Source organism: Schistocerca serialis, chromosome 1, assembly GCF_023864345.2.
Source record: "Schistocerca serialis cubense isolate TAMUIC-IGC-003099 chromosome 1, iqSchSeri2.2, whole genome shotgun sequence".
NCBI classification, from domain to species: domain Eukaryota; kingdom Metazoa; phylum Arthropoda; class Insecta; order Orthoptera; family Acrididae; genus Schistocerca; species Schistocerca serialis.
The window spans coordinates 414,874,831-414,889,316 of NC_064638.1; positions in this window are offsets into that span (position 1 = coordinate 414,874,831).

The following is a 14,486-nucleotide window of genomic DNA, read 5'->3' on the forward strand; positions in this document are numbered from 1 at the left end:
GGTCATCAGTCCCCTAGAACTTAGAACTACTTAAACCTAACTAACCTAAGGACATCACACAACACCCAGCCATCACGAGGCAGAGAAAATCCCTGACCCCGCCGGGAATCGAACCCGGGAACCCGGGCGTGGGAAGCGAGAACGCTACCGCACGACCACGAGATGCGGGCAATGATTTTGTTGATCAGAGATAATTAATTAATAGTAGGAATTGTAAACTGGTCAACTTAACACGATAGAGAAAAATGGAGGCATGCACAGGTTGGGTTGAGAAGTTAGGGATAGAAAGAGAGAGAGAGAGTTTTAGAAAGGCCAGAAGAGTGCATAAAAAGCGATAACCTGCTTATTAGCATGTAATAGTTTGTGTCTCCGTCTTACATTTTTAAGAATTTTTTGACTCATTACAACTCCATGGAGTTTACAAACATCAGTCAGTCTTTCTATAATTCAAGATAGCTTCAAAGTGTTCATTGTAATACTTATTCATCTGAAAAGTTTCTTGAGATATTTAGTTTGAAGCCCTTCAGCTGCACATTAGCATTAAGCCACTTGTGGCCATTTCTGAGTAGATGACCGACGATTGCAGACTTGTAGTCGCTGCTACTAGCATAATAACGTAGGGTAAGGGTATTTTATTTCCTTACTGACTGACAAACCCGTCGTTGGCCAAGTATTTATCTGTAGCTACGCCTGACAGTATGCACGTGTTTATTTTTGAATTATAAAGGCTCTTTGCATCCAATGTTTGAAGTAGGCTAGTAAGATTGCGGATGTGAACGAAGAGCTTGTTTGCTTCAGTAGCACAAGGGAGAGCCACCTAGAGCTGGCTGAGTGAAAAGCAACTGACACTAATGCCGACGCCCACAACGTGCAGCGTCTGGACTTGTGTTTCGTTTTTGGTCATGGCATAATGTAAGCTCACCGGGAATTGTACACGTTTAAACTGAAATGGTAAATTATTGGGAATAAGCGGGATTCAGCATGTAAGAACTCTTCCGCCTGCACCTCTTCTCACCAAAATTCCGTTTCTATGATGTTACGTTGGAGAGAAGTGACGTTAAGCCTCTGTGAGTGGAAGGTTCTGAGGAGCGAGGTATTGCGTGATGTTCTCGTTCGTAGTTACTGTAGTGTTGGCAGAAGAGCCAACACTGTTTTTCTAGAGGAGGCCGAAATGCACGCGTTTAATTACACGCTGACTGGCGTGAGGTCTGGAACAGGACAATATCTTGAGAATGGCAAATAAAGTACGTAGATGATGTAATACTTAACTTTACTCCACAATTGTAGAACATCTCTCGTTACGGTACATGCTTCATAATATTAATTATCAACTGCTATGGCGCCTTGCTAGGTCGTAGCAAATGACGTAGCTGAAGGCTATGCTAACTATCGTCTCGGCAAATGAGAGCGTATCGGTCAGTGTAGCTTCGCTAGCAAAGTCGGCTGTACAACTGGGGCGAGTGCCAGTACGTCTCTCTAGACCTGCCGTGTGGTGGCGCTCGGTCTGCTATCACTGACAGTGGCGACACGCGGGTCCGACGTATACTAATGGACCGCGGCCGATTTAAAGGCTACCACCTAGCAAGTGTGGTGTCTGGCGGTGACACCACAGTTACATTGCGCCTTGCTTTCGGAAGGAGTTTCCAAAGAGCATGATGTTCTCGAGTGCTGCAGAAGTCTCGCCACACGATCTCCATTGGATTCTCGAGACCACTTAGTCGTCAGTCTGTCAGCCGATCTGGTGTATTCAGAAAGACTCGACCGGTTTTATTCATAAACAAAACGAAATCTAAATGTAACCAGTAGGCACCCAAACCACAAATCAAACTTAATAAACTCGTTTTTCCTAGTAAAAAGCGTGAATAAAACATATAGAAACAAGCAAAGAAATACTGTTGACTTTATAATACACAAAGTGAAATCAGTTAATTCATTTATTTCCGGTGCTTCTAGGCGCTTAAGTCCGGAACCGCGCGACTGCTACGGTCGCAGGTTCGAGTCCTGCCTCAGGCATGGAAGTGTGTGATGTCCTTAGGTTAGTTAGGTGTAAGTAGTTGTAAGTTCTAAGAAGCTGATGACCCCTGATGTTAAGTCCCATAGTGCTCAGAGCCATTTGAACCATTTAATCCATTTATCCTAGAAAAGTAAATTCAGTGTTAGTTTGCATCCGTAAAGATAAGACTACAGTGCTAGATTCTGTCGCTGGCGTAAACTTCAAAAAATACGTCTGTCACTGAGTTAAAAAAAGAAAAGAAAAACAAGTGCCAACCAACTATGCTATCTATTGGTACTTTGGTATTTGCGATATTTAATCACTGAGCAGGCGATTTTGGACAAAATTTTAAACTGTGATACCATTTTTGTGTTCGATTTTTATGAAATAAAGCATATACAGGGAAGTCCTTTGACAGTGACCGGGCCAAATACAGGATGTTACAAAAAGGTACGGCCAAACTTTCAGGAACCAATCCTCACACACAAAGAAAGAAAATATGTTATGTGGACACGTGTCCGGAAACGCTTACTTTCCATGTTAGAGCTCATTTTATTACTTCTCTTCAAATCACATTAATCATGGAATGGAAACACACAGAAACAGAACGTACCAGCGTGACTTCAAACACTTTGTTACAGGAAATGTTCAAAATGTCCTCCGTTAGCGAGGATACATGCATCCACCCTCCGTCGCATGGAATCCCTGATGCGCTGATGCAGCCCTGGACAATGGCGTATTGTATCACAGCCGTCCACAATACGAGCACCAAGAGTCTCTACATTTGGTACCGGGGTTGCGTAGACAAGAGCTTTCAAAGGCCCCCATAAATGAAAGTCAAAAGGGTTGAGGTCAGGAGAGCGTGGAGGCCATGGAATTGGTCCGCCTCTACCAATCTATCGGTCACCGAATCTGTTGTTGAGAAGCGTACGAACACTTCGACTGAAATGTGCAGGAGCTCCATCGCGCATGAACCACATGTTGTGTCGTACTTGTAAAGGAACATGTTCTAGCAGCACAGGTAGAGTATGCTGTATGAAATCATGATAACGTGCTCCATTGAGCGTAGGTGGACGAAACTAAAATGAGCTCTAACATGGAAATTAAGCGTTTCCGGACACATGTCCACGTAACATCTTTTCTTTATTTGTGTGTGAGGAATGTTTCCTGAAAGTTTGGCCGTTCCTTTTTGTGACACCCTGTATATCACGAAATAAGCGTCAAACGGAGAAACTACAAAGCACGAAACTCATAGATCTTGAAGCTTTTAACACGGGTAATGTATCACGAAGCAAATACCGTCCGCACTGATGAAATGTTACGTAGTACCACGTACTTATACGTTTGTGACTGTTACAACGCCATCTATCACAAAGCGGAAAAAGTGGTGCAACTAAAACATTCCTATTTCTTTACGTAGTACACGAATATGTAATAAAAAATGGGGGTTCCTATTTAAAAAAACGCAGTTGATATACGTTTGACCTATGGCAGCGCCATCTAGCGGGCCAACCTTAGCGTCATCTGGTTTCCTCCTTGAAGCTAGACGAGTTTCGTTCTTTGTATTTTTTTTCGTTTGATGCTTATTTCGTGAGATATTTGGCCCGCTTACGATCAATGGACTACCCTGTATAGTGCCTCAAGCTACGCTCAAGTTACCTGTGAAAAACCTTGTGAAAACTCGGCTACTACTTTTGGATATTAGCGTGTTCAAACAGACAGACAAGACCGTTTTAAAGTCTTATTATTATTAGTACAGACGGCACATTTAATCTCTGAACTCGATGGTTTCCTCTTGACCATCGTTACAGCTATATTTTTCGATGACAGATGATGGGGAGGAATGACAGCAGTTGCCAGGGAGCGAGCCGTGCTTTCCTCGCCTGAGTCTGAGGGCGGGAGGCAGGTGGCGAACAGCCGGTGGAGCCGGCGCTCCCTGTAGCCGTGCAGCCGCGTAGCCGCCAGGCGGCCGCTCCAACTCGGCCCTTGGACGGGACGGCAATCAAACTAAACGCCAACAAACTTGCCCGCCTGGCTGCCGACTAGCCCGCCGCACCGTGCTCATTAAATAGCAACCCTCGAACATCATGCTAAATAAACCATAACTGCTATTAGTTTATGCTTGCCGGTTGGAGCAAATGTTTACTTTCCGAGTTGGTCAAGAGCAAGACAAACACGCGAGTGGCAACTTAAGGCTGCGGCGGGAGTTACTTGCTGGTGCGGGACCGACGACAGCCGGGGCTCGAGCACCGCCTAAGGGACCCGCTTCCCCACCAGCCGGTCGCCCTCGCGGTAGGCGACAACCGTCTTCTGGCTGTAGCTGCTTGCCTCTGTCCGATTGCCTGAATGGCGTCCTAAAAACACACATAGAACAACTCTGTTTCACGGTAGCATTTCCACAGATTTATATGTACGATGAGTTTAGCCATTTTCTTTCATTCACGTTGAGAGCTTTCGTAAGGGAGGCTGCTGCTTTTAGGTTGCGGCTGCCGAGAAGTCTAAAAAGGGATCGTTTGGACCTGAACTATAGTTTTTTTTGTCCCGGAATGGGGGTTTCACTGCATTACTTTCGAAAGTGACAACACACATTCACATGTCCACTCCGACATCAAAGTAAAACTGGACCAATAAATAACGTCTTAGAAACTTTGCTCGCCATTTAAACAACGAGAAACTGTAGAAAGACAGTTTCTTAGCGCCGAAGCTGTATTTATTTTTATTTTTTCTGTAAATGTGCTTTGGCCAACGTTATACCTATTAGTACGTTTCGTTCAAGTACGACTCTATAAAAGATTCGACCAAGAAACACAGTTTTATTTTGGTGTAACGGTTCCTGGAAGACATTGCTTAATGTGTAGCAAACGAAAAAAAGCTTTTATCGATATCAAAATCACCTTATTATCAGATGGAGACTTTCTCACCTTTCCAAATAAGTACATTGATGCACCCTCAAAAGGGAAAACGACAATGAACATTTTGAAAAATGCTTTTAACCTGTCTTCGCAGGACAGGTTCATTCAATTTGTCTGCTATTTAACTGCAGACGACAAAAATAGTTCCAGAATGAGATTTTCACCCTGAAACGGATTGTGCGCTGATGTGAAACTTCCTGGCAGATTAAAACTGTGTAGCGGACCGAGACTAGAAGTCAGGACCTTTGCCCTTCGCGGGCAAGTGCTCTACCATCTTTTTTTTTTCATCTCATTTTGTTCGTTATAGTTCGCTGCATTTGTTCGTAGCGGACGTCCCCTGACGCCTGTTGAAGTTCATTATTGATCCATTCACTCAGTTTTTTTTAATTCTTTTTTTATTTTTTTTATTACAGACGGCAGCTACTCGTCTGCCCGAACACGCTGATCTACCGTGCCGGCGGCCATTTGAGCTACCGAAGCACGACCCACGCCCGTTCCTCACAGCTTTACTTCTGCCAGGCAAAGGTCCCGAGTTCGAGTCTCGGTCCGGCACACAATTTTAATCTGCCAGGAAGTGACAAAAATATTCTTAGTCATCGCCATTAAATAAAATTCTAAGTCTGCAACGGTTGGACGTCTATGTATCACTCGTCAGCTGGATATCTGTGCCAGACAAACTCCGTATTTCGTATTGAAGGCCTTCAAATTTAGCTTCATGGTACAATATTCACAACAGAACAATTTTTGTACCCTGTTATGAACCAGGTGATAAATCACGTCAAGAATGACTTGTTCTTGAAAATCTATTTGACATTCGGTTAAACCGTTCCGCATTTCATGGCTATTGCTAATTACTAAGATGTACTGAAAAGTAATCCCGCCAAATTTTATTATATGAAAACTCATAAAGCTTTTTTTAAATGAACCAAGGGTTATAAACGTTCTATATCTTTAAGTCATGCCAACATATTTCTTTCTCAACATAGTGACCCTGGTAGCAAACACATTTCTCCCAACGAGAGACCAGTTTGTTGATACCGTCCCTATAGAATGTTTGACTTCTTTGGCGAAGCAACAATCTCACCTCTGTTGCACCGCTTCGTCGCAATCAAAGTAATGTCATCGCAGATGTTCTTTAACTTTTGAATACAGATGAAAAACGGGTGAGGCCAAGTCGGAACTGTACGGAGGATGATCGATGACACTGAACCAAAGGCGTCGGATTGTTGCAGATGTCGTAGCACTCGTCACTGGTCTGGCATTGCGAAGCTGGAGGAGAGCGTGCAGCATGTGTGGACGAACACGTCGAGTTCGTGCTTTCAGTTCTCTGGGGGTCTCGCAGTACCTTGCATAATTTACGATGGTCTCTTAAAACCTGAATTCCAAATGCACCACACCTTGACCTCCCAGAAAACAATGAGCATGAGTTTGCCTGCTCATGGTATGGTCTTGAACTTTTTTGTAGTCAGTGATCCTTTGTGGCGGTGCTCTATTGACGCTCATTTGGTTTCAGGATCAAAATGGTGAACTCACTTTTCATCACCAGTCACAATGTTGTTTAGGAGCCCATCACCCTCACACGCAAAAAAAAAAAAAAAAATAATAATAATAGATGTCCAGTATTGTCTGTTTCACCTCAGTAGTGAGCATTCGAGGCACCCTCCGACCACACAGTTTTCTGTACCGCAGCTCTGTAGTAGCTCTCCCGAAATGTCACACGTAGGGAGCTAAGCCTGTGTTATCCGACGATTTTCTCTGATTAGTTCGCCGAGGAAATTTCGATGGTCTTGTTGGCTGCCTCACGCGTTCGTCCTCTCCGAGCTCTGTCGCATACGTCGATGTTAGCACCGCCGTTTCCTTCACGAACAACCGAATGTCGATACGGTCTCCACAGTACACAGTTTCCATTGTTCTAAGGATTTCATTAGCAAGCATGGTTTCTTCAGTTAGAAACTCAGTTACAGCGCGCTCTTTCTCACTCATTGACATACACTATGTGATCAAAAGTATCCGGACACCTGGCTGAAAATGACTTAAATTTCGTGACGCCCTCCATCGGTGGTTCTGGAATTCAATATGGTGTTGACCCACCCTTAACCTTGATGACAGCTTCCACACTCGCAAACATACATTCAATCAGGTGCTGGAAGGTTTGATGCAGAATGGCAGCCCATTCTTCACGGAGTGCTGCACTGAGGATAAGTATCGATGTCGATCGGTGACGCCTGGCACGAAGTCGGCGTTTCAGAACATCCCAAAGGTGTTCAATAGGATTGAGGTCAGGACTCTGTGCAGGCCTGTCCATTATAGGAACATTATCGCCGTGTAACCACTCCGCCACAGGCCGCACATTATGAACAGGTGCTCGTTAGTGTTGGAAGAAGCAACAAGAGGTGCAAGCCCCCTCCATGAAAAACACGACCACACCGTAATACCACCGCCTCCGAATTTTACTGTTGGCTCTACACACGTTGGCAGATGACGTTCACCGGGCATTCGTCATACCCACACCCTCCCATCGAATAGCAGCATTGCGTACTGTGATTCGTCACTCCAAACGACGTTTTTCCACCGTTCAGCCGTCCATTGTTTACGCTCCTTACACCAAGCGAGGCGTCGTTGGGTATTTACCAGCATGATGTGTGACCATGAAATCCAAGGTTTCTACTTCCCGTCTAACTTTCATAGTGCTTCCAGTGGATCCTGATGCAGCTGGCATTCCTGTGTGATGGTCTGGATACATGTCGGCTTATTACACATTACGACCTTCTTCAACTGTCGGTGGTCTCTGTCAGTGAACAGACGAGGTCGGCCTGTACGCTTTTGTGCTGTACATATCTCTTCACCTTTCCACTTCACTATCACGTCGGAAACAGTGGGTGTTTAGGAGTGTGGAAATCTCGCGTGCAGACGTATGACACAAGTGACACCCAGTCCGTGAGTTCCGCGGACTGCCCCATTCTGCTCTCTCACGTTGTCTAATGGCTATTGAGGTCGCCGATATGGAGTACCCAGCAGTAGGTGGCACCACAACGCACCTAATACGAAAAATGTGTGTTTTTGTGGGTGTCCGGATACTTTTGATGGCATAGTGTAGCTACGTTAAACACCGCCTGTTACACACTACAATTCGGAGTCCCTTGGCGACCTCTACACTTGCGTCAGGGAAGGAGATAAGTCGACCGAATAATACGCACGACATGTACTACCTCAAGCAGTACTGAGAACAGAATAAAAAATTCGGAGGCATTTACTTTCCATCATGCCCTCGTATCTTTAGTGAAATATAGCTTCAGTGTTTGTAAGTTTTTATTCCTTTTAAATTGTCAGAATATTTATAGATTTATGGTTCCTTGCTTATTTGTAATATGCCATATAATTCAGATAATGTTCAATAATTTAACAATGTCAGTTCATATTCTGACCACGCTTAGTTCCATTTCAGTACGTTTTTTCATATTACAATATCGTTGTTGCAACATCTAAACTACAGGAAACCTATTAACAGGCGTATGATCGTTCTTTCGAGATTCAGCCTTTGGTAACCCAAACATGAACCACATTTTAATTTTGAATTCCTGGTGCTGGAAGCAACTCAACTCATGTCTCAAAGATAAGAAAGTAACCCAAGATCAGATCCTGAGAACAAAGCAGTTTCGACCAGTCGCAGCTCTGTCCTCTCCCTACGTTGTCATTTTACTGCAGGGAGGGTCAAGTCCTCAGCACACCGTTCTAATGTCACTAATGTCGGCGTTCGGAAACAGACCCACTGCTTTCTTTCAACATAGCTCATCAACTCAATTTTAATGTAAAACAATAAAAAATGTTCATATAGCATCCTTTTTAAGTAAAATAAATGAATTACCATTCCATTACTAGCCTTGTCATTAATGTAAAACGTGTGAACAATTTGGCTTATACACTGATTAGCCAAAACATTATGAGTGCTGCCCAACGCGACGATGGATGCCGCCTGGTGACGTTGCGGACACGTGACGCGGTAACAATAACCTGTAAGTGGAGCAGACATGGACGGGGGATCACCCTAGCGAAGATAAGGGGTGCAAATGACGAAATCCATTGAGACAAGGGTCATCGACAAAGGGCAGATTATTATTACACATAGCCCACGAACGAGTATCTCGAAAAAAGCGGACAGATAGAATCTTCCTGTGTGACGGAAAGAACAGTGAAACCACCACGAGACGCTAAATGGTTGGACGTCCACGACTCTTCACAGAACGTGGCGATCGCAGGATTGACTTCTCTGTCAAGTAGGATAGATGGCGATTTGTGGCATCTCAGCCGAAAGAGCACACTGGTGGTACACGCACAATGTTTTGGAGCATACAGTTCATCATATATTGTCGAACATGGAGCTGTGCGGTAACTGTCCCCTACGTGTTAACATGTTGACCCAGCGACATCGTCAATCAGTATTACAATATTCACGGGACCATCGGAATTCGACTGCCGATGAGCGGAAACGCGTCGGCTCTTCGGGTGAATCACATTTTTTCCACACGAGGCCAATGCTCGTCTCCACAAACGCCTTCATCGAGGAGAAAGGCTGCTGGAAAGAAGTAATCGAAGACACACTGACAACTGCGAACCACTTGCATCCCTCATGCTTGATACCTTCTCCGATGGCGATATCATATTTCAGCAGCATAACTGTCCGAGTCTCGGAACCAGATCCGTGCTACAGTGGTTCGAGGAGCATTACAGTGAACTCACGTTGATGTCTCGGCGACCAAATTCGCCTAATGTAAATCCTGTGGAACCCATATGGGTCGATATCGGGCGCCATCACCGCGTAAGCAAATGAGCCCATTAAACTGTCGGATCCCTGATATGTAGAATCAGTAATGTATTTAGTTCAAAAGACAGACAAACAAGCAATTAAGCAGGAGGTCATAAAGTTGTGGCTCACCAGCGTGTAACAGGCGCGGCAGTGAAACTGGCGATTTGACAACTCTCAAAATAGCACGTTCAGTTAGGAATCAGAAAACGAGACTGATGTACCTGGACAACAAACCTCTGCCATTCACCCTCATATCGATGTTCTGCCGTGTACCGGTGAACAATGCGCTGAACAAAAACAACAGCTACGTGGTCGCGCAGTGTGCATTTCGTGCTCACTATAATTTCGTACTTCATTCTCCAGTCCCGTCGGCACATGCTATCAAAGAGTGACTACAGAAATTGGAGGAAACGGGAGATAGGGTGCGGAAAAGTGGTGGAAGTACAAACGGCGTGTGCACACGACAAAATGTTGCAAGAATGGGAGTAACCTTCAGCCAAGGCCCCAGCCGTTCTGCACGCAATTGTGTTCTGCAACTTGACGTATCGGATGAACGTGTACGGCGAATATTGCACAAGAAACTGAAATACTACCAGTACCATAATTCACAACACAGAAATCGAATGCGGGCCATCTCCCTTATGCCAGCAATTGTTGGAACTCATGAGCTGCACAGGCGTGTGCGACAATCAGATCATGAGCAATGAGTTCGCTTTCCACATGTCAACCTTCGTTAACAAGCAGAACTTAACATACTGGTCACTTTAAAGTCCATCATTTTTTTTTATTTTTTATTTTTTTTTAAGACGATCACATCAAAGCTGTTACTACGAATACTGAATGTTAAGCTCACATGTTGGATCATTTCCTGCTACACTATGTGATGAAAAGTATCTGGGCACCAATGAAAGTTCGTGGCGCCCTCCGTCGCTAATGCTGGAATTCAGTAAGGTGTTGGCCCACCCTTAGCCTTGATCACAGCTTCCACTCTTGCAGGCATGCGTTCAGTCAGGTGCTGGAAGGTTTCTTGGGGACTGGCAGCCCGTTCTTCACGGAGTGCTGCTCTGGGGAAAGGTATCGATGTCGGTAGGTGAGGCCTGGCGCGAAGTCGGCGTTCCAAAACATCCCAAAGGATGTTATATAGGATTCAGGTCAGGACTCCGTTCCGGCTAGTCCATTACAGGGATGTTATTGTCGTGTAACCATTCTGCCTCAGGCAGTGCATTACGAACAGGTGCTCGATCGTGTTGAAAGATGCAATCGCTATCCCAGAATTGGTGTTCAACATTGGGAAGCAAGAAGGCGCTAAAAATAAATGTAGGCCTGTACTGTGATAATTCTATCTAAAACAACAAGGGGTGGAAGGCTCCTCCATTAAAAACACGACCACACCATAACACCACAGCCTCCGAATTTTACTATTGACACTACACACGTTGGCAAATGACGTTCACCAGGCATTCATCATACCCACACCCTGTCATCGGATCGCCGCATTGTGTACCGTGATTCGTCTGCCAGTCAACAGACGAGGTCGGTCTGTACATTTTTGTGCTGCACGCGTCAATTCATGTTTCCACTTCACTATCACATCGGAAACAGTGGAGTGTGGAAATTTCGCGAACAGACGTATCACACAAGTGACACCCAAAGACACCCAATTATCCGACCATGTTCGAAGTCCGTGAGTGGCCGTGCGGTTAAAGGCGCTGCAGTCTGGAACCGCAAGACCGCTACGGTCGCAGGTTCGAATCCTGCCTCGGGCATGGATGTTTGTGATGTCCTTACGTTAGTTAGGTTTAAGTAGTTCTAAGTTCTAGGGGACTATCGACCTCAGAAGTTGAGTCCCATAGTGCTCAGAGCCATTTTTTTGTAGTCCGTGAGTTGCGCGGAGCGCCCCATTCTGCTCACTCGAGATGTCTAATGACTACTGAGGTCGCTCGAATACCTGGGGGTAGGTGGCAGCACAATGCATCTAATATGAAAACCGTATGTTTTGGGGGTGTTCGGATACTTTTGATCACATAGTGTAGCTGCTCTTCCTGTAACTGCAAACACATTCTTCAAGACGGGGGCAAGTTCCATGCCTCGCTGCATCCCATTAATGCGCTACAGAACATTCTTCCTGTTCGTCTCATCTCAAAGAACGACGACATTTTAGAGTGTGTTTCTTCCCTTTGGGTCATTTTAAGTCTCAGATCTTCCAGTGTGACCCACCACACACCATGCAGGAACCGAACGATCGAATTCGGGAGGAAGTTTGCAAGTAGGCTGTTTAGGTTTTTATGTTGGTAACGCTATGTAGCGCTCTGTATGAAAATCACTGACTGTGCTGTGTGCAGTCTGTGGCTAGTTGGCATTGTTGTAATATTCGCTATTGTAGTGTTGGGCAGTTGGATGTGAACAGCGCTTAGCGTTGTGCAGCTGGAGGTGAGCCGCCAGCAGTGGGGGATGTGGGGAGAGAGATGGCACAGTTTTGAGAGCGAACGATCTGGACGTGTGTCCGTCAGAAAAACGAAATTTGTAAGACTGGATGTCATGAATTGATATATATATATATATATGATGAGTTTTGAACACTATTAAGGCAAATATATCGTTTGTTCTCCATCAAAATCTTTCATTTACTAACTATGCCTATCATTAGTTAGTGCTTTCACTAGTTAGAATCTTTTATTTAGCTGGCAGTATTGGCGCTCGTTGTATTGCAGTAGTTCGAGTAACGAAGATTTTTGTGACGTAAGTGATTCATGAAAGGTATAGGTTAATGTTAGTCAGGGCCATTCTTTTTTAGGGATTATTGAAAAAAATATGTGTCAGTTTAGTGATGATCAGAATACGTAAAGAGAGAAATGTCTATGTACGTTCAGTATTGCTCAGATGTTTGAAAATCAAATAACGTAAAGGTTTTCCAGCACTGTCATTCTTTACATTCAAAGGGGATGTTTCAAGTTAATCGAAATTCTGTGCCATTTCTGCAATACGTGATGTCTTCTTGTGACTTCCATAAATGACTTGAATGTGTGTGAAGGAAGATTGCTGCCACCTATGTGGCGTCATTTTTAAATGGCAAGTATTGTAAATTCATGTCTTTTTTATCGCTGGGAATAAATTTTATCCCTGGTAGAGGTTCCAAAATCGCCCTATCACTGTTGCATCTGCTAGTATTCACATTAGGTTCTACTGAACCTTTCGTCGCTCTCTCTCTCTCTCTGTCTCTCTCTCTCCCTCCCTCCCTCCCTCTCACTCTCTCTCTCTTTCAGGTTACTTTCATATAGAATTCGCAAATTTCAGTTCGTTTGGTTAACTGATACAAAGTGTATGACTAAGACGCACTATTTCTTCGTGTCCGTATTAGTTTCACTCATAGTTCGCTCATTTTTATTTATCTCCTCAAATTGTATCGATCTTCTTGGATTTTCCGCCATGCTACCAGTCCATTCATGAATATCTGCCTAAAAAATTTCCTGCATGGTACATAAAATTATTTCTACTACATTCAGACTTTCTTTAATTTCACTGGTTCATTTTATTGTTTCAACTTTGACGTTACTACGAGTTTCATAGAATTCTAATACCTGTCTAATAGGCTCCATTCTTTTAACACACTCATAGAATTTTACCTTGCATTTTTTCGGATCCGAATATACCTTCGTATATTTTTCAATTTCGGTATTTCTTCTTAGGCTGTGTATTCCTTCCGACAGTCTAGTTTGATGACTGTGGTAATGTCTCAGTGTCTCAGATTTGCGTATTTTGAGACACATTTTTTTAGGTTATAGATGACTTTTTTAAGCCTGAAAACTCTGTCCATTTTGTGGCAACGAATTACTAACTAGTCCAGGCCTGTTTCCTCAATTTATTCCCTAAATATTTTAAATGTGAAACTCTCTCGATTTCCATAAGTTTAAGTTTTAAGATTTTGGATTCCATTTTGTTGGTTAACATTTATTTTGTTTTCAAACCGGTTTTGGAATCCTATTCTTTATACAGTTGCTTTAAGAATTCCTGTTTGTTTTTGTGCTGTTTGAATGTCCTGAAATAATATCCATAAAAGTAAAGTAGTCTCCTCTAATATTGGTTCTTCCTAATTCGAGTGTTTAGTCAGTCTGAAGCTCCGATTTCAGTTTGGCGCCACTCTCGGATTAATTTTTACAAGTCAGTTAAAAAGTGATGGAGAAAGTCCATCATTTTGTCTCATTCCTGTGTTAGTTTCAAAATTTTCCAAAATTTCTCTCCTGAGTCTTAGCTTAGATTTAGTACCATTTACTACTTCACAAATAAATGCAGTGTTTCTGAGGAACAAGAGGATCTTACGGAACAAGAGGATCTTACGGTCATCTAAGTCATAAGAGTTTTAATATATATTTATTGGTTATGTAGTAACAGGCCTCTTCAGTTGATGAGTTGCAATGTAAGTTATTTAGATTTTCTGATGGTAATTTGGTAAAAAATCGAAACCGTTAATTATACCACTTGACTACTTGCATGAGCTGAGACTGAAATATATAACTTTAAAAAAATTGAAAGGCTGTCAGTGTGTTTCCCTAAGGCAATGCGACAAGTCTGAGTCGCTTTCATGCCTATCGACGAAAATCGAATTACTTCAGGAACTCATATATTCCTCGTAAGGGTGAGTGGTCACTGTCCTTTATCACATTCTAGCATAATCACGTAACATGTTGCAAAATAAACATTATTGCGATTCAAGAATAAAATGATAATTAACAGAAAATATGATGCTTTATTACTTACATTTTAAGTGTGATATTCGTGT